Source organism: Gossypium arboreum, chromosome 6 (assembly GCF_025698485.1).
Source record: "Gossypium arboreum isolate Shixiya-1 chromosome 6, ASM2569848v2, whole genome shotgun sequence".
Classification (NCBI taxonomy): Eukaryota; Viridiplantae; Streptophyta; class Magnoliopsida; order Malvales; family Malvaceae; genus Gossypium; species Gossypium arboreum.
Window position 1 is genome coordinate 85,713,448 of NC_069075.1, and position 8,571 is coordinate 85,722,018.

The 8,571-nt window shown below is 38.0% G+C and overlaps 1 non-coding gene across 1 annotated transcript; it reads left to right on the forward strand.

Annotated features, from left to right (window-relative positions):
- The first annotated feature begins 6,560 nt into the window (after positions 1–6,560).
- Positions 6,561–6,666, forward strand: LOC128294466 (small nucleolar RNA R71). Its single transcript, XR_008284776.1, has one exon. It is a non-coding gene; the product is annotated as a small nucleolar RNA R71 (small nucleolar RNA).
- The last annotated feature ends 1,905 nt before the right edge of the window (positions 6,667–8,571 follow it).

Below are 8,571 nucleotides of genomic sequence, written 5' to 3' on the forward strand. Positions count from 1 at the left end.
CTAATTATCTAAACTAAGAACTCACAAAGAAAAGAATTTGGGAATTGCTTTTGGGGAAAATCGATTTACTTAAGACAATACCTAAGGAAAAATCCACCTAAACTTTACTTGCTATTCTGGCTCTGAATCGAACGATTTATTCATTCAACTTGTTCCGTAGAGATCCCTAAGTTATGTTATTATCCCTATTCTAGACTAATAACGTCTAATCCCTAAGTTATGTTATTATCCCTATTCTAGACTAATAACGTCTAATCCCTAGATTGAATAACTGAGACTTTTCTCTAATTAACGCTCTAGGGTTGCATTAACATGATTTATGAATCCCCTTATTAGGTTTCAACCTAATCCAGCAAAATCTTGTCACCCTCTGTCTAGGCGCGCAATCAACTCTGCTTAATTATGACAAATGTACTCTTAGACAGGGTCTATTCCTCCTCTAAATAAGAGCTTGCCTTGAATCAGTATCCTGGGATATAAAAACAAGAATTAAAAACACATAATTAAGAACAAGTTAAATATTTATCATACGATTAAAAAAATAATAACATGATTCATCTTAGGTTTCATTCCCCTTAGTTATTTAGGGGTTTTAGTTCATAACTAAATAAGAAAACATATCAGAAGAATAAAGAATACAAAACATAAAGAAAACCCGAAACTCCTGAAGGGAAATTAAGGAGAGATTTTCAGTCTTGATGATGAATCCGGCTTCTGAGATGGATCAATCGGCTTCCTTGGAGTAATTCCTTAGTCCCTCTTTTCCGTCTCCTCTTCTTCCTTCTCTAGGGTGTATTTATAGGCTTTGGAATGCCTAAAAGCCCTCAAAATTAGCCTTTTCTGAATTGGAATCAACTTGGGCTCGGCAGGGACATGCCCGTGGCACATGCCCGTGGCACACGCCCGTGTTTGATTACTTCAGGCCGTGTTCGAGCCTACCAAATTGACACGACCGTGTGGTTTGCCCGTGTGAGGAGGTTCAGGCTGTGTTGATTTCGTACGTCCAGGCTGTGGTGATTTCGTACTTTGGTTCATTTTCTCTGTTTTTGGCCTGTTTCTCATTCCTTTCGCTCTCCTATGCTCTCCTAAGTATAAAACATGAAATTAAAGCATTAGGAGTATCGAATTCACCAATTCTAATGGGAAATCATCCATAAAATGCATTAAACATGGGGTAAAAATATGCATAATTTTCGATTTATCAAATACCCCCACACTTAAGCATTTGCTTGTCCTCAAGCAAAATTCTCGACTCATAATCAAAATAAATTCTTCTCAACTTATAATTTCTATCGATAATATATCACATTAATCCATAAGTAATCATACATTGAGAATTCAACTAAAAGAACATAAAAGTTGCAAACATTCCAAGTTGAGCATTTTATTCATGCAAACATAGGTGTCTCCCCTCATCTAAGTAATTACCTTTGATTCAGAATATCACAGAGTTTTACATCCTCACTAAAGATTCACTAAAATCACTCGAGGTGTTTAAGGACAATAAATGAAGCACTCAATAGTCAATAATGAAAAGTCATTACCATAGGCTTGCATGAAAATCAAATCTCCACCACTATAATTTAAGATGATACATTAATCAAAAGGTCTTTAGAGGGCTATATTGAGGCTTGGTTAGGAGGTGTGGTCACAAGCTGAAAGAAAGGGTTAGAATCGAGGTTGAATTGAAAAATTACCTAACTAGAAAAAGAGTTAATCTTCACTTGCGTACAACAGAACTTCTTATCAGAATATGGAATTACTAATAAATATACATAGTTTTTTTTTAAGAACAAGTTAAATAACATAGACTAACTATTAAGAACAAAACATAGCTAAGCAATCCATTCAACTCAAATCTCGACAAAAATAGGGATTAATTTAGGGGATTTCAACAATAATGGGTTAAGGGTTAATATTAAGGGTAGTAAAAAGAATGTTTTGTTAGGCTCAAGGGGGTTTACTAGGGGTTAATCATGGAGGTAGGCTTTTCATGGCATGAGTGGGTTAATCCTAAGTGGCTTAATCATTTTGACAAATCAAATCAAATGGTGTGGTCTCGACATGCATAATCAAGCAAGTTCTAGAATAACAGTTCAATACTGACGCACTCAAAGCAATAATAAAAGTGAGCATGAAAGAATTAATAGATGCTCAAAAGGGCACAAAAATCTCACAAAAATTATGGCTTTTTGATGTTATAAACTTGTGAATTCCAATTCAAAGTAATACCTAATCTTTGGGGAAATAGCCTAAGATTTTGATTTCTTAAAAATCAACTCATCATGCTTGATTCTCTAATGTCTTAAAGTTTAATCAATCAATGCATAATTGCCTATGTTTTAATTCAAGATATATCAATCAAAATCATAAATTAATTAAAATTTATCCTAAATATGATATGAAAGCTTTTCAAGAGAACAAGGCAATCATTCAGGGATTTTTCTGATAATGAAATAAATTCCCCCACACTTAAGATGTACATTGCCCTCAATGTACAGAGATAGACATTAAAGTAAAAAAAAAAATAGGGGGAGAAGTGAAACTTCCTGTATGATGAATCCCTCGAACTGGAGTTTTTGAAGAGTAATTGGTTTGCGGGTGGAGGAGGATACTCCGGCGGTATAGAGGTTCATTAATCCATAAGTCTTGCGCCACAAGAATATTATATCTACTGGTAGCTATGGTCATCGTCTAGCTAGACATGGCAGTCGTGGAGAACCTTTCCCAATGGAGTTTTAGTTCCTATGTGATGATGTGCTTAAGAGCTCGATATAATTGTGATAAAATCAGGAACTTTTTAGGGGATATTGGAAGAATAATTACTCATAAAGAAATAACTGAAATTAATAATTAAAAATAAAATTCTAAAATCTAACAAAAAAAGTAGTTTTAATAAAAATTAACATAAAACATAAAATTATAAATAAATGTTTTTAAACATCTTCATTCCTGGATGGTTAGCGAGGTGGGACTGGCGATGAGATGTGGAGGTGCTGACAAATCTGCTGTAGAGTAGTATCAATGTTGTCAAATCGTTGAAAACACTATTGCTCGAATCGAGTGAGGCGCTCAGAGATGTTAGCGTATGAAGCCGCCGCATGAACTGGACAAGAGGGTGGTGGTGGCTGAGTTGGTGGGTCCTCGTGCTGTGGGGGGACATCATCAGGAATGTCCTCATAGGGCTCCTCTTCGGTAGATTGGGTGAGACGATACTGGGGAGGGTAGGTTCCTCGACGCCTCTCGATCATCCTCATGCTAAGCATGCTCGAGATGCCTTGTGGAGACATCTGGCCGATGAGGGTGAGGGAAGATTCTTGGGCCGCGGTGTTAAGGAGCCCGAAGTGTTATGCCACCGAGTCACGTAGGGGCCGATGGAGATGACCCCCTTTCTATGCCACTCCTTCTTAAAGACGACATTGTGTACCTGCAAGTGGAAACATCAATTCATCTTTTTGATGAGTGGACAATTTATAAAATATAAAACGAATGCGACTAAATTCGAAAAGAAAAATGCATAAATATATTCAGTCACAATTACTAAATTCAATTAAAACAATAAGTTCAATGACCCATTTCTTTGTGGCATGAGCATGGTGATATAAGTAAAAATGGCAAGGAATGGAATGCAAAATACTATATAAATGAAAAGAGATGTCAACACAATATGCATGATTATTTCAACTATCCTAGCCATGAATATTCACTTCTAATGAGTAAGTTTTAAACATGAGAAAGATGATAACTTGTTTGATATATGAAATTTATGTGATTATCAATATTGAAATAACATGAAAATATAGATTAATATGATAAATAGAATTATAAATCAGAGAAATAAAAGAAAAAGGAGTAAACAAACGCTAAGGGAAGAGATTGGGCGTCGAGAATGGAGTTGTAGGTGATGCACGGGCATGATAGGGAGGCCATGTGAACTTGCAGCAGCTAGGGTTAGGGTTTTTGAATGGGGAAGAAAGTGAATAGTGCAAGGTATTTATAGATTTTGGGCCACACGGCCATGGCACACGCCCGTGTTCCCCAATTCTTTGCCCGTGTGTTTCGCATTTTTCCTATTTGGGCTCTTCTGAAATTCGTCCCACGCCAGTGTACCTCGACCATGTGGGTTCACATGGTAGTGTCACACGACCGTGTCTAGCTTCGTTCACTTCTCCAACACCCGTGTGTGCAAGCCCCATGCCCGTGTTAATTTGACAGGTTCAACCATGGGTGTTGGACACGGGCGTGTCGCACGGCCGTGCTAGTTTCTCAATTTCAACCATGGGTCTTCCACACAGGCGTGTCGCACGCCCGTGTTGTTTTGGCAGGCTTGACCATGGCCATGTCGCACGGCCGTGGCGTTGTATCGTAGCCCGTGTTGGGGAAATGCTTGCCCTATTTTCACACGGCCATAAGCACGTCCGTGTGCTTGGCCGTGTCTCTATGGAAAACCTGTATTAAAGAGCTCCATTAGTAAGTTAGATGTTGAAGACTAAGTTTTGGAAGAAGTTAATACAGTTAGTGCTCGAGTTGCCTCCCGAGAAGCGCTTATTTATAGTCTAAGCTCGAACTTAGCTCTCCGTTGAATGATCATGGTGGTTTGAGGAGTTTATAGTCCTTATTCCTACTATCAATCTGAAAATAAGGTTTTAAACGGGTATTGTTTACCTTAAAAGTGCCGAACTTGGGATGACTCACCTCCACCATACCGAATGGAAAAATACTGAGTACCGTAAGAGGGATTTCCTCATTGATGTGGTAGTGACAATGTGGGGATCTGCGGCATCTAATAAGACTTTATCACCAACCTTAAGTTTATTTGGAGAGGTATCGAGCTCGTTCTGGTGTAGTTTCGGTTTATCGTGTGTTCTCAGTTTATATGTTCTCCATTCATCTAGCTCCTCTATTTGCAGCCTTCGTTCTTCATGAATAGAACCTCTACTATTGTTTGAGAGTGGCTCATGTACTTCCTTCAGACTTATCTCCTGCAAAGTAGGTTGTATCATGTGGTCAGTTTTAATAGAATGGTTTAGACGATCACCTTCAATTTCCGATGTGTTGTCAGAATTGCGAGCTTGAAGGGTGAGTGTTTCGTCTCCTACGCGAAGCGTGAGCTTACCTGTGCCAACATCAATAATTGTTTTAGCAGTTGCTAAAAAGGGCCTTCCTAGGATTAAAGGATTATTGTTATCCTCCTCTATGACTAAAACAATGAAATCAACGGGAAATATAAATTTATCAATTTTGAGTAGCACATCTTCAATAATACCCCTAGGAAATCTTATAGTTTTATCTGCTAATTGAATGCTCATCCTAGTCTGTTTGGGTTTCCCGAGACCTAGTTGCTTGAATATTTTAAAAGGCATGACGTTGATACTAGCCCCTAAATCAGCTAATGCATTGTTAATATCTAAACTACCAATTAAGCAAGGAATCGTAAAACTCCCTGGATCTTTTAGTTTGTACGGTAGCTGATTTTTCAGGATAGCTGAGCACACTGCGTTTAGCTCCACATGCGACTCCTCGTCCAACTTCCGCTTATTTGCTAAAAGCTCTTTTAAAAATTTCATTGCGTTTGGCATCTGCGATAGAGCTTCAATAAATGGTAAGTTAATATGTATTTTTTTTAAGAGTTTAAGGAATTTACCAAATTGTTCCTCTGAGCGGTCTTTCCTTGTTGCGTTGGGGTATGGTACACGAGGTTTATATTCGACATTCACTGATTTGTTTGTATTTTGATCTACCTCACCTTGATCTTTGCTTACCACAGTTTCTTGCCATGGTTCTGGTTCAGGCTCCACAAATCCTTCTTTATCTTAAACATTAATCGCGTTGAGCTGTTCCCTTGGGTTGGGTTCAGTATTACTTGGCAAACTACCTTGTGGTCGTTCAGAGATTAGTTTGGAAAGCTGGCCTATCTGGGTTTCGAGCCCTTGGATCAACGCTTGTTGATTCTTAAGTGCTGTCTCAGTGTTCTGGAAACGAGTTTCTGACACCGATATAAACTTTGAGAGCATCTCTTCAAGGTTCGGCTTCTTTTCCTGTTGGTAGGGTGGTTGCTGAAAACCCAAAGGATGTTGTGGTCTTTGATTTCCTTGGCCTCCCCACGAAAAATTGGGATAGTTCCTCCAACCTGCATTGTAAGTGTTACTAAATGGATTGTTTTGAGGTCGAGGATTATTACCCATGTAGTTTAGTTGCTCGTTATCCATGTTATGGCCATAAGGTTGGTATTCCGAATGGCTTGTTCCACCGCTACTTGCTTCGCACTGCATTACTGGGTGAACCTGTGAAGAACTAAGAAAACCATCAATCTTTTTATTCAAGAGTTCTACCTAATTTGACAACATGGTGACCGAATCGACGTTATAAACACCGGCTATTTTTGTTGGCTTTGTCCTATGACTTGCCACTGATAGTTATTCAGTGACATCTCCTCAATAAACTCATAGGCATCTTCAGGTGTTTTATTATTGATGGTTCTGTCAGCAGCTGCGTCAACCATTTGCCGAGTCGAAAGATTCAAACCATTGTGGAATGTTTGAACTTGGAGCCAAAGCGGTAACCCATGGTGAGGACACCTTCTCAGTAAGTCCTTGTATCTCTTCCATGCATCGTGAGGGTTTCTAAATCCAACTGCATAAAAGAAGAGATATCATTACGTAATTTAGCACTTTTAGCCGGCAAAAAATATTTTTAGTAAGAATTTTTCGGTAATTTGTTCCCAAGTAGTAATTAACCCTCGTGGTAACGAGTTCAACCACTATTTAGCTTTGTTCCTTAATGAAAAAGGGAATAACCGAAGAAGAATGGCATCATCAGAAACACCATTGATTTTAAATGTATCGCAAAATTCCAGAAAGTTTGCTAAGTGAGCGTTGGGATCTTCATCCTGCAAACCATCAAACTGAACAAATTGTTGTATCATCTAAATAGTGTTAGGTTTTAATTCAAAAGTATTTGCAGCTACAGCAGGTCTAACTATGCTAGATTCAGTTCCTGTTAAAGAAGGTTTAGCATAATCATACGTAGTGTGCGGAACAGGATTTGGATTAGCCGCAATTGCAGGAGGTAGCTGATTGTCTTGGTTTTCAGCCATCTCTTCGATTGGGGGTTGAGTATCATCTTCTTGCTCATTCTCTGTGTATCGTAAGCTTTGCCTTATTTCTCTTTGATTTCTATGAACTGTACGATCGATTTCTTCATCAAAAAGTAATGGTCTTGACGGGTTTCTTCTAGTCATAAACTATAAAAACCTGCCAAGAGAAAGAAAAAGTAAGTTAATAAATAATAATAATAAAATTAAATTAAATTGCAAGAAAAATAAATGGCTAAAGTAATAAAAATTGAGTGTTCCTAATTATTTAGCTCCCCGGCAACCGCGCCAAAAACTTGATCGTGTGATTTCTTGATAGGTTTTAAATATTTATAATTACCCATTCTTGAACTAACTATTATTGCGATGTAGGCAAGTGTACCTATCGAACAGTAGTATAGTTTTAACAAGACCGGATTGTCGAACCCAAAGGAACTAAAAGTACTAGTAATGACTGTCTTTTTATTATCTAGCCTAAGAATAAAGAGGTTTTGTTTTAATTAACTAATTATCTAAACTAAGAACTCACAAAGAAAAGAATTGGGGAATTGCTTTTGGGGAAAATCGATTGACTTAAGACAATACTTAAGGAAAAATCCACCTAGACTTTACTTGTTATTCTGGCTTCGAATCGTACGATTCATTCATTCAACTTGTTCCATGGAAATCCCTAAGTTATGTTATTATCCCTATTCAAGACTAATAACGTCTAATCCCTAGATTGAATAACCGAGACTTTTCTCTAATTAACACTCTAGGGTTGCATTAACTTGATTTATGGATCCCCTTATTAGGTTTCACCCTAATCCGACAAAATCTTGTCACCCTATGTCTAGGCGCGCAATCAACTCCGCTTAATTATGACAAATGTACTCTTAGACAGGGTCTATTCCTCCTCTAAATAAGAGCTTGTCTTGACTCAGTATCCTGGGATATCAAAACAAGAATTAAGAACACATAATTAAGAACAAGTTAAATATTTATCATATGATTCAGAAAATAATAACAAGATTCGTCTTAGGTTTCATTCCCCTTAGGTATTTAGGGGTTTTAGTTCATAACTAAATAAGAAAACATATCAGAAGAATAAAGAATACAAAACATAAAGAAAACCCAAAACTCCTGAAGGGAAATTAAGGAGAGATCTTCAGTCTTAATGATGAATCCGGCTTCTAAGATGGATCAATCGGCTTCCTTGGAGTAATTCCTTAGTCCCTCTTCTCCGTCTCCTCTTCTTCCTTCTCTAGGGTGTATTTATAGGCTTTGGAATGCCTAAAAGCCCTCAAAATTAGCCTTTTCTGAATTAGACTCAACTTGGGCTTGACAGGGACACGCCCTTGGCACACGCCTATGTTCGATTACTTCAGACAGTGTTCGAGCCTGCCAAATTGACACGGCCGTGTGGTCTGCCCGTGTGAAGAGGTCCAGGCCGTGTTGATTTCATACTTTGGCCCATTTTCTCCATTTTTGGGCCGTTT